Here is a 19,571-nt window from a genome sequence, read left to right as displayed (position 1 = left end):
GTCACCCAGGCTGGAGTGCGGTGGCCGGATCTCTGCTCACTGCAAGCTCCGCCTCCCGGGTTTACGCCATTCTCCTGGCTCAGCCTCCCGAGTAGCTGGGACTACAGGCGCTCGCCACCTCGCCCGGCTAGTTTTTTGTACTTTTTAGTAGAGACGGGGTTTCACTGTGTTAGCCAGGATGGTCTCGATCTCCTGACCTCGTGATCCGCCCGTCTCGGCCTCCCAAAGTGCTGGGATTACAGGCTTGAGCCACCGCGCCCGGCCGTCTAATACATTCTTTTAAAATATCACTCTACTTGTGCTTCATTTCTGCCTGCTTATTAATTCATTGCTTATTGTTTTTAATAACATCATTTTTTCATTTACCTTTTTGTAAGACAGTTTAGTTTCTTCAGGAGTGAACTTACATTTAAAGTTTGATTTATTGGCTACTTTCATAGCATTAGATTACTTTATGGGGTTTGGAGTTGAATTTGCAGAGTCAATTTGAATAGGAATTTTATCCTTCCTTCCTTCCTTCCTTTCTTCCTTCCTTCCATTTTCTTTTTTTTGGGGGGGGGGCGGGCACAGAGTCTCGCTCTGTCACCCAGTCTGGAGTGCAGTGGTGCCATCTTGGTTCACTGCAACCTCTGCCTCCAGGGTTCAAGCAGTTCTCTGTCTCAGCCTCCCGAGTAGCTGGGATTATAGGCGCCTGCCACCGCGCCCTGCTAATTTTTTTGTATTTTTTAGTAGAGATGAGGTTTCACCATCTTGGCTAGGCTGGTCTTGAACTCCTGACCTTGTGATCCACCTGCCTCGGCCTCCCAAAGTGCTGGGATTACAGGCATGAGCCACCGCGCCCGGCCATTCTTTCCTTTTCTCTTTCTGTCACTCTTGATCTTGCTGTCTGCTCACTCTTCCTCATTTAGTTATTTTGAAGTTGTCTTTCTAAGCCTACCCCAGTCTGTCAGGGTGGAACGAGATTTTATATTACAGATGACAGGCCTCTGTTTTAGAGTAAATTGAGGCTAACACGGTTCCCCAGAGACCCAGTGGATAATTTTGTTTTGTTCCTGGTACTTCCTTTTTCTATTATTCTGAGATTTTCTTACACTTTCTTCTGACTTACACTTCCTATTATCTGATTTCTGAGTTTTACTCTTTCTTAATTTACTCCCTGAATTTTAGTGAAGCATTACCTTTTTGGGAAAAAGTGCAAGGGAGGTAAGTTTTAGAGCATTTCCCTTCCTAAAAATGTCTTGATTCTACTCTTATGTTTAATTGTTTAATTTGCCTTAGAATTTAAAGGTATTACTCCATTGTTGTCTAGTTATTTGTGTAATTATTGAGAAATCTGATTTTATTTTTATTTACTATCTTTTGCATGTGACCTCTCTTTTCTCTTTGTAAGATTTTAGGCTCTTTGTATCCTGATGTTCTAAAATCTACAGTGATGTATCTTAGCATGGTCATTTTGGTGACATTCAGTGTGAAATTCAGTATAGAAAGTGACATCCTCCAGTTCTAGGGCATTTTATTGTATTTGTTTAATAATTTCTTCTCATTTCTCTTCACGGAAAAGAGGAGCTCCTATTATCTGGATGTTAGGTTTTAATTTTTTATGTTTTCTATTAGTTGTAGTGAATAATTCTGCTATGAACACGGTATACAAATATCTCCTCAGGATTCTGTTGTTAATTCTTTTAGGTACATACTCAGAAGTGAAATTGCTGGATCATATGGTAACCTATTTTTACTATTTGCATGAAATGTATTTTTCCATCTTTTCACATTCAACCTATTTGTGTCTTTGAATCTAAACTGAGTCTCTTGTGGACAGCATTCAGTTGGATCATGTATTTTTATCTATTCTTCCAATTTCTGTCTTTTAATTAGAGAGTTTAATTTATTTATATTTAAAGTAATTACTGAAAAGGAGGGAATTTGTTATGTCATTTTGCTTTGTTTTCTATATGACTCATAACTTTCTTGTCTCTCATTTCCTGCCTTACAGTTTTCTTTTATCTTTAGTTGACTTTTTATAGTGAAATGTTTTAATTCCCTTCTCATTTCTTTTTGTGTATATTCTATAATTATTTTTGTGGTTACCATGGGGATTATATTTAACATCTTAAAGTTATAACACTCTAATGTGAATTTTTACCAGATTAACTTCCAATAGCGTACAAAAAGTCTGCTCCTTTACAGCTCCATGTCTACCTCTTTTTATTATTGAAGTCACAGAATTACATCTTTATATATTGTGCATCCAAAAACATAAACTAGTCACTGGTTTTTAAAATTCATTAGTCTCTTAAATTATGTAGAAAATGAAATATGGATTTACAAACCAAAGTTATAAGAATACTAGCTTTTAGACCAATAATTGTTTTTTAATTTATTGGTCTCTTAAATCACATATAAAACAAAAAGTGGAGTTATGCCGGGCGCAGTGGCTCACACCTGTAATCCCAGCATTCTGGGATGCCAAGGCGGGTGGATCACAAGGTCAAGAGTTCGAGACCAGCCTGGCCAATATGATGAAACCCCTTCTCTACTAAAAATACAAAAATTAGCCAGGCATGGTGGCGGGTGCCTGTACTCCCAGCTACTTGGGAGGCTGAGGCAGGAGAATCGCTTGAACCTGGGAGGCAGAGGTTACGGTGAGCAGAGATCATGCCACTGCATTCCAGCCTGCGCAATACAGCGGGACTTGGTCTCAAAAAAAAAAAAAAATAGTCGAATTACAAGTCACTGTTGGCCTAGCATGGTGACTCATGGCTATAATCCCTGTACTTTAGGAGGCTGAGGCGGGTAGCTTGAGCCCAGGAATTTGGGACCGGCCTGGGCAACATGACGAAACTCCATCTCTATGAAAAATACAAAAAATTAGCCAGGCATGGTGGCACATGCCTGCAGTCCCAGCTACTCTGGAGGCTGAGGTGGGAGGATCACTTGAGCCTGAGGTCAAGGCTGCAGTGAGCTGAGATCATGCCACTGCATTCCAGCTTGGGCCACAGAGTGACACCCTAGTCTTAAAAAACAAACCAACAAAAAACCAAGTTATTGTCACCATAAAACTAGTTTTAATAATTGCTCATGTATTTTTCTTTATTAAGACCTTTATGTTTTCATATAACTTTGAGTTACTGTCTAGTGTCCTTTTATTTCAAGCTGCAGGAACTATCTTTAGCATTTATTGCAGAGCAATTTTTGTTTTGTTTATTTTTTCCCTGTGATTGTGCCATGCTTTCCTGTATCTTTGTATGTCTTGTGATTTCTTTGTTGAAAGTTGGCCACTGGAATCTAATAATGTGGCAGCTGGTAATCAGAGTCCTCCCCATTCCCGCAGGGTTTGCTGTTTTTGTTGTTTGGGTTTTGGTTGTTGTAGGCTGTACTCATGCCAAGCCAAGGATCAATCTAAGGTGTAAACCAGTCTCCTCAGGTGTTTTCTGAGCCTGTGTCTTTTTCTGGGCATGTGCGGTGACTTTCTTATTTCTCCTGGATATGCAGATGCCTTTGAATGTCCTAGTCTTTAATGTTTGGCTCCCAAAAGGGCAAAAAGGAAAATGAAGGAGAGGAAAAAGGCGCTGGCCCTTTAAGTCTCCTGGCAGTTGCTTCAGCCTGAGGGGGAGGGACTTGCCACCTTGGAGGAGGGGTTGGGTGGTGGTGGTGCAACAATGGCTGTCCAACTCTGTGCGGACACTCTTAGGATCAGAAGTAGCAATCAGCAGTCAGAACACAGATCCCCAGTATTTGGAGGATGAGTACTTGCTCCTTATTGCCACCCAAGCCCAGCAAACTGCAAGCAAGGGACTCCAGGAACAAGTGCACAGCTGCCCTGCTGGAGGCTACAGGGTGGGGGATGGTAGCTATTGCGGAGCTAAGAGCTGAAATTGACAGAAACTGCAATTTACCTTGCAAGCCTTCTATAGATGCCAGAGTTCCAAAATAGTTACATCAGACATATCCTGCCAGTACCACTTGTTGACAGATTCCTGCTGCTTCCTATGTTGCCATCTTCCCAGAATCCTCTCTTAAAAACTTTTTTTCTTAAGTCTTTTTGGTTTGGTTTTGTTTTTTGGAGGGGAAGAAATTTTATGTGTACCCCATGAGTTTTATTAGTGATTTTCATTATTAACTTTTAAATTAATCTTTCTGTGTCAATAATTGTATAGGTCCAGTCCTCTTAACTCCCTTTCCTGTTTATCTAGAAACTGTATTAATTCTTCTGTCAGACTTTAAGCTAGGAGCTGGATGTTGATAGTTTCTATTTTTCAGTTACTCAGCTGTCTGAGGAGGTTGGGGAGATGGAAAAAAAAAGGGAGTGAGGTAATTTCTGTCTACGTAGGGGCATTTTTCATTTAAATCTGTTGAATCTCTGCATTTTGTCCAGAGGGTCAGTTCCTTTTGCCATATCTCTGCTTTCTTGTGTTTAAAGAACATTGGTCATCTTGGTGCCAGGATCAGTTAAAGTGAAGACCTATGACTTGTGGACATACATGAAATGTGGTCTTACATTTTATCTGTAAATATTTCAGCATGTGTCTCTAAATGATAAACTTTAAAGACGTAACAACAAATATATTACATCTAAAAATTAACAAAACAATTTAATACAATCAAATATCCTGTTTTCAAATTTCCAGTTGTCTCATACATGTCATAAATGTGTTTTTGTCTGTTTGCTTGAATCAGAATCCAAGTAACTTCCACACATAATGATTAATTGATATATAATTTAAGTCTCTTTTAATCTATAGGTTTTCTCTTTCATCTCTTTTTTCTGTGCAACTTTTTGTTTGGTTGAGAAAACAGGTCATTTGTCTTACACAGTTTCACAAAGTTTATAGTTGGTTTTGCTCATTGTGTAGTTTAGTATGTTCCTCTGACCTCTGTAATTCCTGTGACTTGGTAATGCTATAGGCACTCTTGCTTTTCCATAATGACTGGTTTTCTCCCATTTTTTTTGTGATATTGACAGAAGTCAAACATTTTTATATGCTAACCAAAAGTTATTCATCCTTCCTCCATGCTAGTTAGAACCACTATTTTGCTCAGTTGTCAATTTGCCCAGTCTCAGGGTATAAGTCATGATTGGTTTGAGTCAATCACAGCAATACTGTTTTTCTTCACTATCAATTTGTTCTAGAGATGAGTATGTGATTCCATGTTGGCAAATGAAATATAACAAGTTCATTAGAAAAGGTTTTTCTCTTCCGTAAAATTTGGAAAAGTGTGAGAAGAAAGATCTTTTTTTTTTTCTTTTTCTCACTTCTTACTGCTGAGGGAGGATACAATGCCTACGGCTGTAATAGCTACATGATCTCAATCTGATTCTTATTCTGTATAAGTGATCTTTTTATCTCTGGAAACTTTTAGAAGTTCCACTTTGTCTTTGATATTCTTCAACTTCATTATAATGTATCAGGGTTGGGTTTTTTGTTTTTTGTTTTTTCATTACATCTCTTGCTGGACACCTCATGAACCATCAAACTTTTATTAAAAGTTTTCTTTAAAATGTAATGAACCATAATTATCTACTTTTACAAGTTCTCAAGTATAATTTATTGGTATTAGCACAGTCCATATGGCATTGATCTCACAAAAATCAGATTTATCTTTTAAGCCACTTTAGACAAAAAACCAATTAATTTCCACTAACAAAAAAGAAAAGAAAAACCCTATACTATTTTTCTTTTAAAACTTTAAATAATGAAATGTTCTATGCATATACAAGAGAAATAAAGGAGTATGTATAACATATATATGTACCAGGTTTGTTCTTAAATGTAATTAACAAGTATTCCACTGAATTATTTTTTCTTTTTCTAAGACTTGAATTAACTGTACTATCTATTATCTTTTCCTCAGGATGCAGAGAGTCTTAGGAAGAATTTGATGTGATTGGAGGTGGGGAAAGGTACCCTAAAATACTTAGGTAAGACCAATATAGTTTATACAGTTCATTTTAATGTTCTTTATGGTGAATATAGTATCCATGAAAAGAACTAAGAAAGAGACTCATAAAAACTTAATAAAAATGTCTTGGTCATCTAAGAAGTGTGAATTGAGAGGAAACTGTCAGGATGCCAACCTAAAGAAAAATCTTTGTCATCCTGTGTTACAGGATCTGAAATCTCATCTTTAGAATTGCTTTGTTGGATCATAAAATCTTTTAAATATTCAAGAAAATTCCATCGAACTGATGGTCCTCCACGAGGAATCATGTCTTATTTATTGCTAGCAGTTTCTGGCACATAATAGGTAGTCAAGAAAATGTCTGCTGAATAAATATTAAATAACAAAATTGAAAAGAACATTGAGAAGAATAATACTTAAAGACCAACTAACACTTGTATGATAGATTGCCACAAGTAATTAAGCCATAATATCTTTGACCAAGATGTGTAACCACTTTATGTTGTATCACCCAGACTCTTCCTATCTTTTTTTTTTTTTCCCCCCAATTCTGGTTGCACTTGATTATATTGTTGAGGGTAGAGAACCTGGGCTTGAGTTCATAGATCAGCAAAAAGAAAAGAAGCATTTTTAAGAGACTCTTATTATCCAAATTAATATCATTTAATCTTTTGTTATCACAGTGCTTATGAGGTGCCAACTTATCTATGTCTTAAAAATATGTTTACATTGTTGTAAGAACAAATACAAGTTTGTTGGTATGATTTACGGGTGAGAATCCTTAGAGAGAGATGTATTTCCATTTATATATTATTTTTAGGAGAAAATTTCACTGTCTTAAAATGAGGTGCTTTATGACACAGTGTCCATGAATTGTATGTATATATTTTTTTATCCTTCCACCTCAGTCTCCTGAATCGCTGGGATTTTAGGCACAAGCCACTGCACCTGGCATCAATTGTATATTGAAAAGCAGAAAGAGGTTTGTAATCAAGATGGAAACTTCATTACTATCACCACCATCATCACTTTTATCATTTCCATTACACTCTTGGTGCAATGGTGTTGAGTACTCTCTCCAATCTATCAAACAATATATAACATATTAGTTATACATTGCACAGCTCTGAGAAACTCAGAGGTCAAATGCTATCAGTAAACAGTAGTAAGGTCTTCGGAGGGATCAACTATTTAAAGCATCAATCTAAATGCCCTATCCCCACTAACTATCCTTCTCAAGTAAAAAAGTATTCCAGAATCCTTTCCTAAGCTATGATTTAGCCCTCTCCTTTTGTTTTTCTCCCTTTTAATCATCTTCCCTTCCTTCTTGATTCACTCTCCTCTCTCCTCTCCTCCCTCACCGTTTTTTTTTTTTCTTGCTAACCAATATGTTCAAAACTGAAAGGAGATCAAGAGGTAACTTTCAGGTTTTGAACATAGAGGTTAGCAAGAAAAAAAGGTCATATGAATGGTGGAAGAGGTGAGATGAATGTTGGAGGAGAAAGGGGAAGAGATAAGGTAAGTCTGACTAACAATTTATTTTAACTTTCTCCAATTCCTCTATAACATAAATGCAGGTTTGCAGGATTTTGTAGGTGAATGTATACGTAGAGGTAAAATAAAGTTATAATGTGAATACTGTTGGGGGGATGCAATATCCTAATCTGAAAAACAAAAACTACATGAAAACACAGAACAGCTCTGCCCATTTTTCCAAACTAACATCGTTTTTTGTCATTAAAAGAAAAATCTTGTTCTCTCTTTCTGCTGTGATGAGTGTGCATGTCTGGCTTGCACGGAAATGAGGACCTGAAGAGAGATGGGGGATGTACGATGCGGGCATAAAATCCACTTTGTAAACATGTTCATCATTCCATAATGGCATCCCCTTTGGTATTTACAGAAGATTTCTCCTTGTGTGTTTTACACAAACGTGAGTATGACTAACGTGAATTTCCGCTCATTTGCCTTTTCTAGGTGGAATTGTGTAGCCCAATAAACACAATAATAAAGAAGGCTTCCTAAAGACAAAGTGAGGATTTCTCAGTGTGCTTTTTATTAAAGGATGGAGAAAATCTTGCATTTGGCTACAGGTTGACATTTTCAAAAGCCTACTCTGAGACAATTATGTATCATACACATTTTTAAAGTTTTTAGAAAATTGTCAATGCTGTACATGCTACTTAAGAAAACATGGAATAAAAAAAAAAAAGAAGTGAAAAATCCGATCGTAGTTTCGCTTTTAATTTATTGGTATATCCTTCTGCACCAAGGTATTTTGTTGTTGCTTGAACGTTTGCCGCTACTTATTCCCTCCCACATTTTAAAAGATAATTTATGTAGAATTATGTAGAAAGTGAGGTATCAATTAATAGGTTGGATTTATAAAGAACAGAAGAGGAGCCATACTGGCCTTTCGGGTAAAGCCAACCATATTAACTGTCCAGCCCTGTTGTGAGGTAGAGGAAGTATTCGTTTGAGGGGGATGTGAGCCTCTCTCATTGTAAAGACAGTTTTTGATCAAATATTCAATATGTACATGTTTGGAGTTCAGTACGTCTTCCAGAGCTACTGGCGACAGCTTCTTTCGTTGACATGGGCTACAATGATTGCTAAAACCTGTGTGCCAGAAGCAAGGGGTGGGGAGACGCCATTTGCTAAACCGGAACTGGTTAAAATCTCAGGGTGGAGACCATTCCCAGTCAGCAAAGGCTTGCGAAGTGCATACAGTTCCTGCTCCTGGTGTCTACTCTGAAGAGCACAAAGTGGACGTTTGTCTGCCATTTCACTGGCAATAGGATCAGCAGCTGCTGGTGAGCAAAGAGGTAGTAGTGAGTCACTGGAGTGGTGGGCGCCGGGGCAGCACCCTACGTGGAAAGATCAGCGGCGAACCCAGCTCCATGGCCTAGTCTCGTCAGACCGAGCGCGGACCCTGCCGGCTTCCGTTCTCTTCCGCTTGTCTCAGGTGCAGCGCAGATCCCTCCGCCGTAGCGTGCGCTCCCGGTAGCGCTGCGATCAGCTTTTCGGCAATACCCGGATGGAAGTGTAATGGCCGCCATCAGGGACTCGCAGGCAATGGGGACTACGACAGGTACTCCCCGTGAGCGGGACTGCCCAGACCTTTTAGGATACCGGAACTTCTAGAGGGCCGGCCAGCAGGCAAACGGCGAGTTTGTGGACCGTCAGGGTCCCCCAAACAGGGCTAGGGATCCGCCTCTTGTGAGAGGAAGCGCAAGTTAAATAGTCCCGGCCATTCAGCGCTTCCGCCTAACTTGCCGCAAAGTTTTTCTGGAGAAGTCGGGGTTTTTTTGCCGAGCGCTTTTGCAGGCTGCTAGAGCTAACCCTTACTTTCTAAACCTGGGGTTGTTTTACGTCCGGGCTTTTTCAACTCTACACTCTCCTACATTCTAGGAGCTGGGTGGGAGTAGGGCACGGTGTGCCTCCGCGCTCCCCGCGGGGCAGCCGAACCCCGGAGGAAGGGGCGGATCGGGCGCGGTGTTTGGGGCGAAGCTGGGCGCGCGGCGCTCGAAGCACTCACTCGGCGGGTTTCGTGGTTGGTGGAGACAGCAAGGGCACCCCGCAGACCGCACCCCTCGAGCTATAGGTTCGCAGGCCCGACTCGACGGCGTCCCTATTGCTGGCCCAGCCTATGGTCATTGGGGGCCATTTCTTGCAGAGATGCCCAGCTCCCTGAAGCGCTCGCTCTTCTCCAGAGTTGGCCAAAGGTGCTCTTCCCCGCAGACCCTAACCACACCCAGTGGCAGATGGATTTCTTTGTAACTGGCTTTCTCACATGTAGGGTTCATTTTGACTCTATTCTTTACATGGTGTCCTCTTTGTCAAGTAGACAGTCTCTTCCTAGGTGGCTGTGGTAATTGAAAAGTATATGGAGTGAATGTATATAAGGAAAAATGTTTTAACTCTTAAGCGGACCGATCAAACAGATGTAGCTTTAAAGTTTAGAATACAACAGTTAAGACTCAGTTTTCTTTTTAGGTTTAAATTTGATAGCAAGTAGTGTATGTGAGCTGTTTGAGTGCAAACATTGTTGAGTATGTTGTCAAACGTCTAAAAAACCCTAGAAAAATAAAATAAGTCAATGTTCAAGGAATTCATAAGAATGTTGGAATTTGTACAGTTGTCACAGTGATAAAACATGAAGACACCAAACTGTCAGGATAGGAATTCTATTAACTTGAAAATGTGCATGTTAGATCTAGTTACTGGTAATTATTGAATTGCTTTTTCTGCAGCAAGGGGTCTGATTTGAGTATACTCTAAGGTTGGTATCCTCAGATTTAATTTAAAACATTTAAATTGATTCAGTGGAATTTCCTAACATTTTCAGAGTTTAACTGCAAATTTATAGAAATGCATTCACTACCTTTCAGCAAAATTCTCTTTTCTGAAATTTATAAAGAGACATTGCATTCTTTTAACACTTTGAGGGTGTTGGGATTTCCTGGGGAAGGTAAGCATAGTAAACAATGTTGATTTTTGCTATAAAAACTATAAATTAGATCATCCCTGGATACAGAAAATTGCCAACAAAAGGGGGAGGAGAATAAAATGTAGGTATGTTACACAACCAAATGTTTCCTGTTTGTTGCAGTGAAAATAAGTATAATGACCAATTAAAACGTTTTATATCTGGTTTTATGGAAGGACAAAAGACTAACCACAATGAACACCCACTATGTGCATTGATAATGTATGAACTTTTAAATGCTTCAGTTTTTTGCCATGGTCACACTTCGGATTCTGTTCTAGCCTCTCTGGTAATAGTATGCTGTAATCCCAGAAGTTTCTATATTTTGAAACATTACAGAGGGACTGTACTTTAGCCTAAATCTATAATTTGACTTCGAGATATACTTTAAATGCCCTTTAAGTTTATTTTTATTGTTTGCTTTTCTGTATATAGTTGTTTAGAATTGTTCTCATTGAGGCGTTCTGACATTGCATACTTTACAGTACTTAATACAACTTTTTTTTTTTTTTTTTTAATGATAGGAGACTTTAATCTTGCCGACATTCCTTCAGGTATGCTACTGAAGGTTTTGTGGCAAAGTGCCATAAGCAGAAGAAAAGGGTTTTAACACAGTCTTGAAATTTTTGTTTATTATCTGCTCCCAGGTGTGTAGGCTGTGAGTATTTCAATTCTATATGGGGTATTGGCGTCTCATGGTGAGCAGTTTTCATGGCATATTAGATAACAGAAATAAGTATTAAGGGTTACTATTGTGGTTGTAGGATAACTGAGTTGGAATCAGATCCAGATATTAGTTCTAGTTTTGTGACTTTGGGCAAGGCTCTATTTCTTTTTCTTATAATAAATGAAGATACGGAGTCAGATTGATTCTAGGCTTTAGATTGTGACTTTTGCAAATTTATGACATGTTATCACTGGGCATCAGTGATATATGCTTAAGGGTAGAAAGGTTTTCTTAGTTTTATGTGTGTGTGTGGTTTTTTTTTAGGTTTCTTTATACACCTTAAGTTGAATGTGACGTGTAATTGAACAGTTTTTGTAGTCAAAAGTTTTAAAATCTTGGTCTTCATTTCCAGATATCATCTCTTCTTTTGATCACTGTTCCTGATTGTGACATTGTGCAAGTGTTAAATTGTGTGCCTTTTGTTCCTGAAGAAAGAGGTATGGTAAAGATTGAAATACTGGAGTATATAGTCTATTAAGTAGTAAGTTAGTATGTTTTAATATTGAACTAAATAAAATAAAATACAGGTTAATTATCCCAAACCCAAAAATCCAAAATGCAAAATTCTTTGAGCGCTGACATGATGGTCAAAGGAAATGCTCTTTGGAACATTTTGGATTTTGAACTTTTGGATTTGAGGTGCTCAACTGGTATAATGCAAATATTCTAAAATCCTAAAAAAGAAAAAGAAAAAAAGAATGAAACCTTTCTGTTCCCAAGCATTTCGGATAATAGACCGTCAACCTGTAGTTTACATATACATGAGTTTTCATAAGTTATGTAAGTTACAGTTGTATTTTATTTTTTGGCCAAAATAAAATACTTAAACATGGGTTTTCATTTTAATCTAAGCAAAAAAAGCAATTTTTGGTTTCATAGTTTATTGCTTAACGTTTTGTTAGAGATCCAAATACAACTTTAACTGTATCATCCTTCTAAATAGAAGGTGGCATTAAAGACTTCTGGGTAATGAACAGTGGAGATAAAGGTGGCAGATAGATGTTTCAAAGCTGTATGAATGGCCAGAAGAGTGTGGTTGTGGTCTAGTAAGTGCAAAGCAATGTACCTAAAGAAAAGTTATCTCGTATGTGTTTATGTTATGACTAATAGCATCTTCATTATGAATCAGGAGCGGGACTTGGGAATCACTGTCGTGTTATGATTAGTTTCTTGAAGACAATCGTGAATGTCTGGGTGTAGACAAAAAAGGAGGAAAAATATGCCAACAAATCTATGGTATTATAAGGAAAGCTTTGGAAATGTAGTGGAAAATATTGTACCCGTGTAAAAAAACATGTTTTTTCTACCCTCGAAACACAGATGTCTCTTACTGTTTGTGTTGGATAGGTCCTGGGATCTTTGAAATCCTAAGATTCTTGGATACCACAGTATCATAAAATTCCTCTAAATGCAGTAAGTATACACACAAGTATAACCATAAATTAGGAATAAGATTATTTATGTAACTGCTGAAATAGCTGTCGTATAGTATACCACCTTACATTATTGGTTTAATTACCATAACTGTGTTCTTCTCTGAACTTCACCAGCAAATGGATTTCTGTTCAGGGCCATTTTTTTACAAAGGCATGAATTTTGATTTTGTCAGAAAATAATGTACATTGAGTAGAGAGCAGTAGATCTGAGTTGAGGATACCACGTTATCATTTATGTCATTAAGTAACTTTTTCCTATATAACATTTGTTTGACTTCCTACCATGAGGTTCACATGCGTACTATGTTATTCCTGAGGAGATAAAGTAATTCTGAATGCTAAGAATTTTCCTAAAGGTTGAGCATCCCAAATCTGAAAACCTGAAATCCAAAATACTCCAAAATCTGAAACTTTTTTAGTGCTGACATGAAGCTCAAAGGAAATCATCATTGGAACATTTTGGATTTTGGATATTCAGCCAGTAAGTAGTGCGAATATTCCAAAATCCTCAAAAATCTAAAATCTGAAACACTTCTAGTTCCAAGCTGTTTTGTTTTGTTTTGTTTTGTTTTTTTGAGATGGAGTCTCACTCTGCCACCCAGGCTGGAGTGCAGTGGCGTGATTTTCTCGGCTGACGGCAACCTCTGCCTCCCGGGTGCAAGCAGTTCTTCTGCCTCAGCCTCCCAAGTAGCTGGGACTACAGGAGCATACCACTATGCCTAGCTAATTTTTGTTTGTTTGTTTGTTTGTATTTTTAGTAGAGATGAGGCTTCGCCATGTTGGACAGGCTGGTCTCAAACTCCTGACCTCAAGTGATCTGTCTGCCTCGGCCTCCCAAAGCGCTGGGATTACAGGGGCGAGCCACTGTATTACAGGCATGAACCACTGCTCCCGGCTTACTTCCAAGCATTTTGGTTAAGGAATATTCAGTTTGTACTATTTGAGCCAAACTACTCAGAAAAAGTAATGTAATGAAGAATGAAAGCTTTAGTTGTAGTGAAGTAAATAAGAGACTGCTGTGTGATGACTGACCAAAATGATTTTTATTAATTTATCTTGAAAAGTTGTGAGCAAAGTCTGACTAAAAATTTAAAGCTGTGACTGGTATGGCTGCATGAAACAAGTGTCAGAATATTAGAATGAAGGTACATGATGTGAAGTTTCAGAAAATTAAGTGGACTTCACATAGGTCTCATTTCATGAGGAAAGTCAAATAATTTCAAAATGTAGTAAGCTTATCGTCAACTCCTGATTAAAATTGGTTTGTTGAAGGCTGTGGCTGGTAGAAGACATATCATATATTGTTTTTGTCAACTCAGTATCTCTTCATTTAGGGAACCACTCCTCCCCTATTCTGAGTGGTTGGTGGGCTCTCCATCAGTCTTACTGTCTTATAACCTGAGCTTGGTTATCCCTATTGCAATAGTGATTGCTGTTACTCATGCAGAACCAGTCAGAATCCTTTTTCAAAATTTATGGGCGAATGCTAGGACAAAGGTGTAGTACCTTTTCTCTGAAATTGTTAATCTGGGATGGTGCTGGTGACATTCTTTACCACGTGTATGAAAAGCACATCTGTGTAGTGGGAGAAAGTGATGCCATAAGGAGATGGGAGATGGATGGTGGTAGTGCCACTTTCAATCTCAGGGAACATGGTAAGTGGTACCTACTTTTGATTTTGTGAGCTATCCTGGTGTCCTTCTCAGTCCTTGTGCCAGAATTCTATGCATAAATTGGTTTGAATTGGAGCAGAAAGTGTTCTGATGAATATATGGCCCTTATGAATTTAAGGTCTAAAGTTTCAGATTGATCATTCACATCCTTCTGTAGTTTGCCACTTTCCTATACCTTATAAAAGGTTCCCTTTATTTATTCATCATTTGTGCATGCATTCAATCTGCTTTCATTCAACCTACAAACATTTTTTGAGTGTCCATTATGTACGAGTATGTGCAACTACATGGATATGCAAGGATTATATGTACTAGACTGAGTGGATGGTGGATATATGACATTTTTTTTTTTTATTTCTGGTACACAGATCAACAAGCATGTGTTGAGAATAATGACTGTGGTGCTTGGCATCTAAGTAATAACGTGAGAATAAGAATTCCTTGTCTTGGAAGTGCTTCTAGTTAAAGAGTTCATATTAATATACAGCAAACACAACAGAAAAAACAGATAAATGAATGCACAATTGTATTTTAAGTCAATTTTGATGGGAAGGAAGTGAGCAGGTTGAACCATTTAGGAAGATTTCGTGAAGAATATATAACTTTAAATGTATTTTTAGTTATGAATGTGGCTTTGATAGGCACAGAGAATAACTGAAGAAAGGATGGAGTTAAAAATGATTATAGGCTGATCCAGGTTGGAGTGGAGATTGGTTTCACTGTAACAGTATGTGTTTTTTGGAAATGAGGTAGTAGAAAATAAGGTAACTGTTTAAGGTAAATCTTTGTATGAGGCCTTTGGAAAACGAAGCAGAAATTTTGGCTTTCTACTAAGATGGAGATTTCTTTGAAAAAATGTGTATATTTCTTTTCATGTAATTTCATTTTTGTATGCTGAAATATAAAGTATGATGGAATACTGTAAAATTATTCATTATGACGAAAACCTTTATTATAGTCATCTGTCTTGAAGATTTTTTTAAAAATAGCAAATAACTTGAAATGCCGATTTATAAATATGTATGTATAACCTTTCTCAAAAAGGGAAAGGTAAGAAGAAATAAACATATATAACATTTCTTCTTACCTTTCCCTTTTTGAGAGATCTCTTAGTAATAGTCAAAACCATACCCTATTCCTTATCAATAAAGCCCGTTTGAAACGAATGTAGCAATAGATGTAAAAACATTTAAAGGCTGGGGAGGTGGCTCATGGCTGTAGTCCCAGCACATTGAGCAGCTGAGCTGGGAGGATCGCTTGAAGCCAGGAGTTCGAGACCAGCCAGGGCAACATAGTGAGACCCCCATCTCTATTTTTTAAAAAAATGTTTTTAAAGATAAGGAACAAAATTAAAGTGATGATTGATTGCTCATAGAATGTTCATTTTGGGCTCCAGAAACTAGGAATGATGTAAAACTTATTGTTGGGTCATTGTCTCATTAAATGCTGTAGTTTCCTATGTCCTTGCCTACCTTCTTTCCTCATAGCCTCGCATCTGACTCTCAACTCAGAGAGTAACATTTGGATTAATCCAGTTGGATTATTCCAAGGTTGGCAAGCTTTTTCTGTAAATGGCCAGATAGTAAATATTTTAGGCTTTGTGGGCCATATGGTTTCTGGTGCAACTATTGTAACACAAAAGAAGCCATAGGCAATATGTAAATGAGTGAGTGTGGCTGTATTCCAATGAAACTTAATTTACAGAAACAGGCAGCAGGCCAGATTTGGCCCGCAGGCTGTCATTTCATTCCACAAACTCTCTCAGTCACATCTGCGCACCTGCTAGCATCTTTATTTATCCTCCCTTCTAGTTTCTATAGATGGATCATGTTTGCTCCTTTCTAAGTTCACCTCTTCAACTTGTTCACTAGATTCTGTCCCTTCTAACCTGAAAGACTTTGCTGCTGCATTTCTTTCCTATCCTCCATCATCAATTTTTTTTTATTTTTACTAGATTATTTTAATAAGCATGCAGTCATACTGTAATTTCTCCCACCTTTAAGACACAAGAAATAAAATTAAACAAAACAAAACAACTCCTTTATCGTAAAACTCCTTGAAAGAGTTGTCTGCACTACATCACTACTTCCTCTGTTCCCATTTTGCTTACATCCAAGCTTGTCAGCCTTTCTCCTCTATAACTCCACTGAAACTCTTCTAATCCATGGTACCAGTGATCTTCATATTAAGTCTAGTTAGTCATCTTCTTACTTGACAGAGTTGTTCAATCCCTTATCCAGGAAACATTTTCTTCATTTGGCTTTGAGGTTACCACATTCTTGATTTACCTTAAGTCTTATTGGTCTTTTCTTTCCTGTCTCACTTGCTGGTTCTTTTTAATCTCTTTCTGTTGAATGTGTTATAGAATCTTAAGCCTCAGGCCTTGGACTGCTCTTTTTGTTTATTCCCCCTGGTGATTTCATCCTGCTCCAAGTACTTGAAAGTACATATGTACATATACGCACACCGATAACTTCCCAAATTTCATCATCCACCTAGCCCTGTGTAGTCTATATCCAGCCACATAGTCCACCTTTCCTCTTGAATGTCAAATAGACACCTCAAATGTTACATGCCTAAAATGGAACTTTTGGTATATTTCCTACTACTTTAACAATCTTTTGTATCTCGGTAAATAGCAATTCAGTTCTTTCCATTGCTGTCAGAACTTCTAGAGTTATCCTTGACATGTCGCTTTCAGAGAAAGCATGTCAGGATATCTTGTAGGTGCTAACTTCAAAATATATTCAATCTTACCATGCCTCATTATCCCAACCAAACCACCATCAACTCTTACTCGGATAATTGCACTGTGTATTCTTTGTCTTTACTCTTAATCCCTCCTGAATACTCTGTTCTTAGCATGGCAGCCCAAGTGATAGAAGTAATTCAACTCATGGTAATTCTTTGCCTGCAATGCTCCAGTAGCTTCCTCTCTGATTCAGAATAAAACCAAAGCCTTTATGGTTTCTATCAGGGCCTGTTTCTGTCCCCTTGTTGCTTCTCTGACCTCATCTTCTAGCTTTCCCTCTAATGCTTTCTGTTGTGGTCATACTGATTTTCTTGCTGTTCCCCAAGTGTGTTAGGCACATTGCACACTCAGGGTCATGGCACTTACTGTTTTCTTTTCTTGGATTGTTGGCTTCCTCAGCTCCTTAAGATCTTGACTCCAATAAGACCTTTTCAAGTGATGGCTCCCTGACTTCATAATTAAAATTATAGCACTCTGATTCTGCCTTTCCATCTTTGCTTTATTTTTGTCTGTAGCACTTGTTGCCTTTGAATATACATTATAATTTGCTTGCTTTGCTTATTACCTGAATAATCAGTAAAATGTTATCTCCGTGAGGGGAGAGATTTTTGTCTGTTTTGTTTACTGCCATATTCCCAATGCTTAGAACGTAGATGTGGTGCTAGCTATAAGCCTGGCACCATCCCACATGCTGGTGATACAGTAAAGAACATTACAGATGTAGTTCTCATCCTTATGCAGCTTATATTCCAGTGGTAGAGATAGATAGAAAATAAATTGGCAAATAAAATATTGCCAGAGATGTAAGATGTGTTACAAAAAAGAAATACAAAAGGATAAAGTGGCGAATAATTTATGTTTTTTTTTTTTTTTTTTTGAGGAGAGGATGGTTTATAGGGAAGGGCCCTTCTGAGGTGGTGACATTTGAGCTGAGACCTAAAAGATGAGAAGGATCTAGCCTTTTGAAGAATGGAAGAAAGCACATTTCAAGTAGGGAACAGCTGATACAAAGGCCTGAGATAGGAAGGATAGGAAGAATATTTGAGGAGCTGAGAATCTGTGGCAGCTTGTTGGAGTATATGTACAGTGGGGAGAGTGGTGTGAGATGAAGTTGAAGAAAAAGGCCCAAGACCAGATACTGCTGTTTCTTGCAGGCCTTTGTAAAGAGATTAAATTTTAAGTGCCTTGCCACTATAGACTGAATGTTTGTGTCCCCCTTCGCCGCCAGCCTCGTATTGATATATTGAAACCTATTCTTCATTGTGATGGCATTTGGAAGTGGGGCCTTTTTAAGAGGTGATTAGGTCATGAGGGCAGAGCCCTTAAGAATGGAGTTAGTACCCTTATAAAAGAGACCCCAGAGAGCTCTATTTTGTCATGTGAGGACACAGTGAGAAGATGGCCCTCTGTGAACCAGGAAGTAGGCCCTCCCCAGACACCAAATCGCCAGTGCCTTGATCTTAGACTTTCTAGCCTTCAGAATTGTGAGAAATAAGTCACCCATTCTATGGTACTGTGTTACAGCAGCCGGAACAGAGTAAGACACTTGGGAAACCACCAAGGAGCTTTAAGCAGGGGAGCTTTGTGATCTATTTTATTTTAAGAAGAGCATTAGCTCCTGTGTGGAGAGTGGACTCAGAGGAGGGTGGTGGACAAGGTGGAAGCATGGATGCCAGTTGGGAGGACTCTTTTCTTTTTTCTTTTTTTTTTTTTTTGAGACGGAGTCTCGCTCTGTCGCCCGGGCTGGAGTGCAGTGGCCGGATCTCAGCTCACTGCAAGCTCCGCCTCCCGGGTTCACGCCATTCTCCTGCCTCAGCCTCCTGAGTAGCGGGGACTACAGGCGCCCGCCACCTCGCCCAGCTAGTTTTTTGTATTTTTTAGTAGAGAGGGAGTTTCACCGTGTTAGCCAGGATGGTCTCGATCTCCTGACCTCGTGATCTGCCCGTCTCGGCCTCCCGAAGTGCTGGGATTACAGGCTTGAGCCACCTCGCCCGGCCTGGGAGGACTATTTTCATTCATGTTCGAAATGATGGTGGCCTGGACTAAGATGATGACAGTGGACAGGAAGAGAAGAAGGAAAATACAGGATCTGTTGTTTCTATTTTGGTTTTTGTTTCTGTTTTTTCGAGACGGAGTTTTGCTCTTATTGCCCAGGCTGGAGTGCAATGGCACGATCTTGGCTCACCGCAACCTCCACCTCCTGGGTTCAAGTGATTGTCCTGCCTCAACCTCCTGAGTAGCTGGGATTACAGGCATGCGCCACCACACCCGGCTACTTTTGTGTTTTTAGTAGAGGCGGGGTTTCTCCATGTTGGTCAGGCTGGTCTCAAACTTGCAACCTCAGTTGATCCACCTGTCTCAGCCTCACAAAGTGCTGGGGTAGGCGTGAGCCACCTCACCCAGCTCAAGATCTGGTTTTGAGATAGAGTTGACCAGGCTTGCTTATGGGTTAATGTGGGAAGTAAGGGATGGAGGAATCAAGGATGAATCTTGATTTCTGGCTCATGAAAGTGTATGGATTTTAGTGCCACGTACTAAGATGTGGACATACAGTTTCTAATCATGGAGGCAGGTGCTGTATAGACCTAGAGAA

The 19,571-nt window shown here is 38.8% G+C and overlaps 1 protein-coding gene and 1 long non-coding RNA gene across 28 annotated transcripts in view; both read left to right on the top strand.

The window, feature by feature from the left end:
* Window positions 1–3,614: 3,614 nt before the first annotated feature.
* LOC105478473 (uncharacterized) lies at window positions 3,615–8,196 on the top strand. Its single transcript, XR_985331.2, has 3 exons — window positions 3,615–3,837; window positions 5,854–5,920; window positions 7,879–8,196. It is a non-coding gene; the product is annotated as an uncharacterized lncRNA (long non-coding RNA).
* Window positions 8,197–8,603: 407 nt separating this feature from the next.
* The window catches only part of LOC105478462 (zinc finger protein 518A), a 173,293-nt gene continuing 162,325 nt past the window's right edge, over window positions 8,604–19,571 (top strand). For 14 of the 27 annotated variants that reach the window (XM_011735811.3, XM_011735805.3, XM_011735806.3 and 11 more), the window contains exons 1-3: window positions 8,754–8,992; window positions 11,470–11,554; window positions 12,465–12,530. The gene's annotated coding sequence lies outside the window, so the exon portion shown is untranslated. The other 13 variants (XR_011607712.1, XR_011607710.1, XR_011607713.1 and 10 more) reach the window with 8 other exon arrangements.

The sequence above is a fragment of the Macaca nemestrina genome, chromosome 9, assembly GCF_043159975.1.
Source record: "Macaca nemestrina isolate mMacNem1 chromosome 9, mMacNem.hap1, whole genome shotgun sequence".
In the NCBI taxonomy this organism is placed as follows: domain Eukaryota; kingdom Metazoa; phylum Chordata; class Mammalia; order Primates; family Cercopithecidae; genus Macaca; species Macaca nemestrina.
Note: the sequence above shows the minus strand (reverse complement) of the source record. Positions and strands in the feature narration are given on the sequence as shown.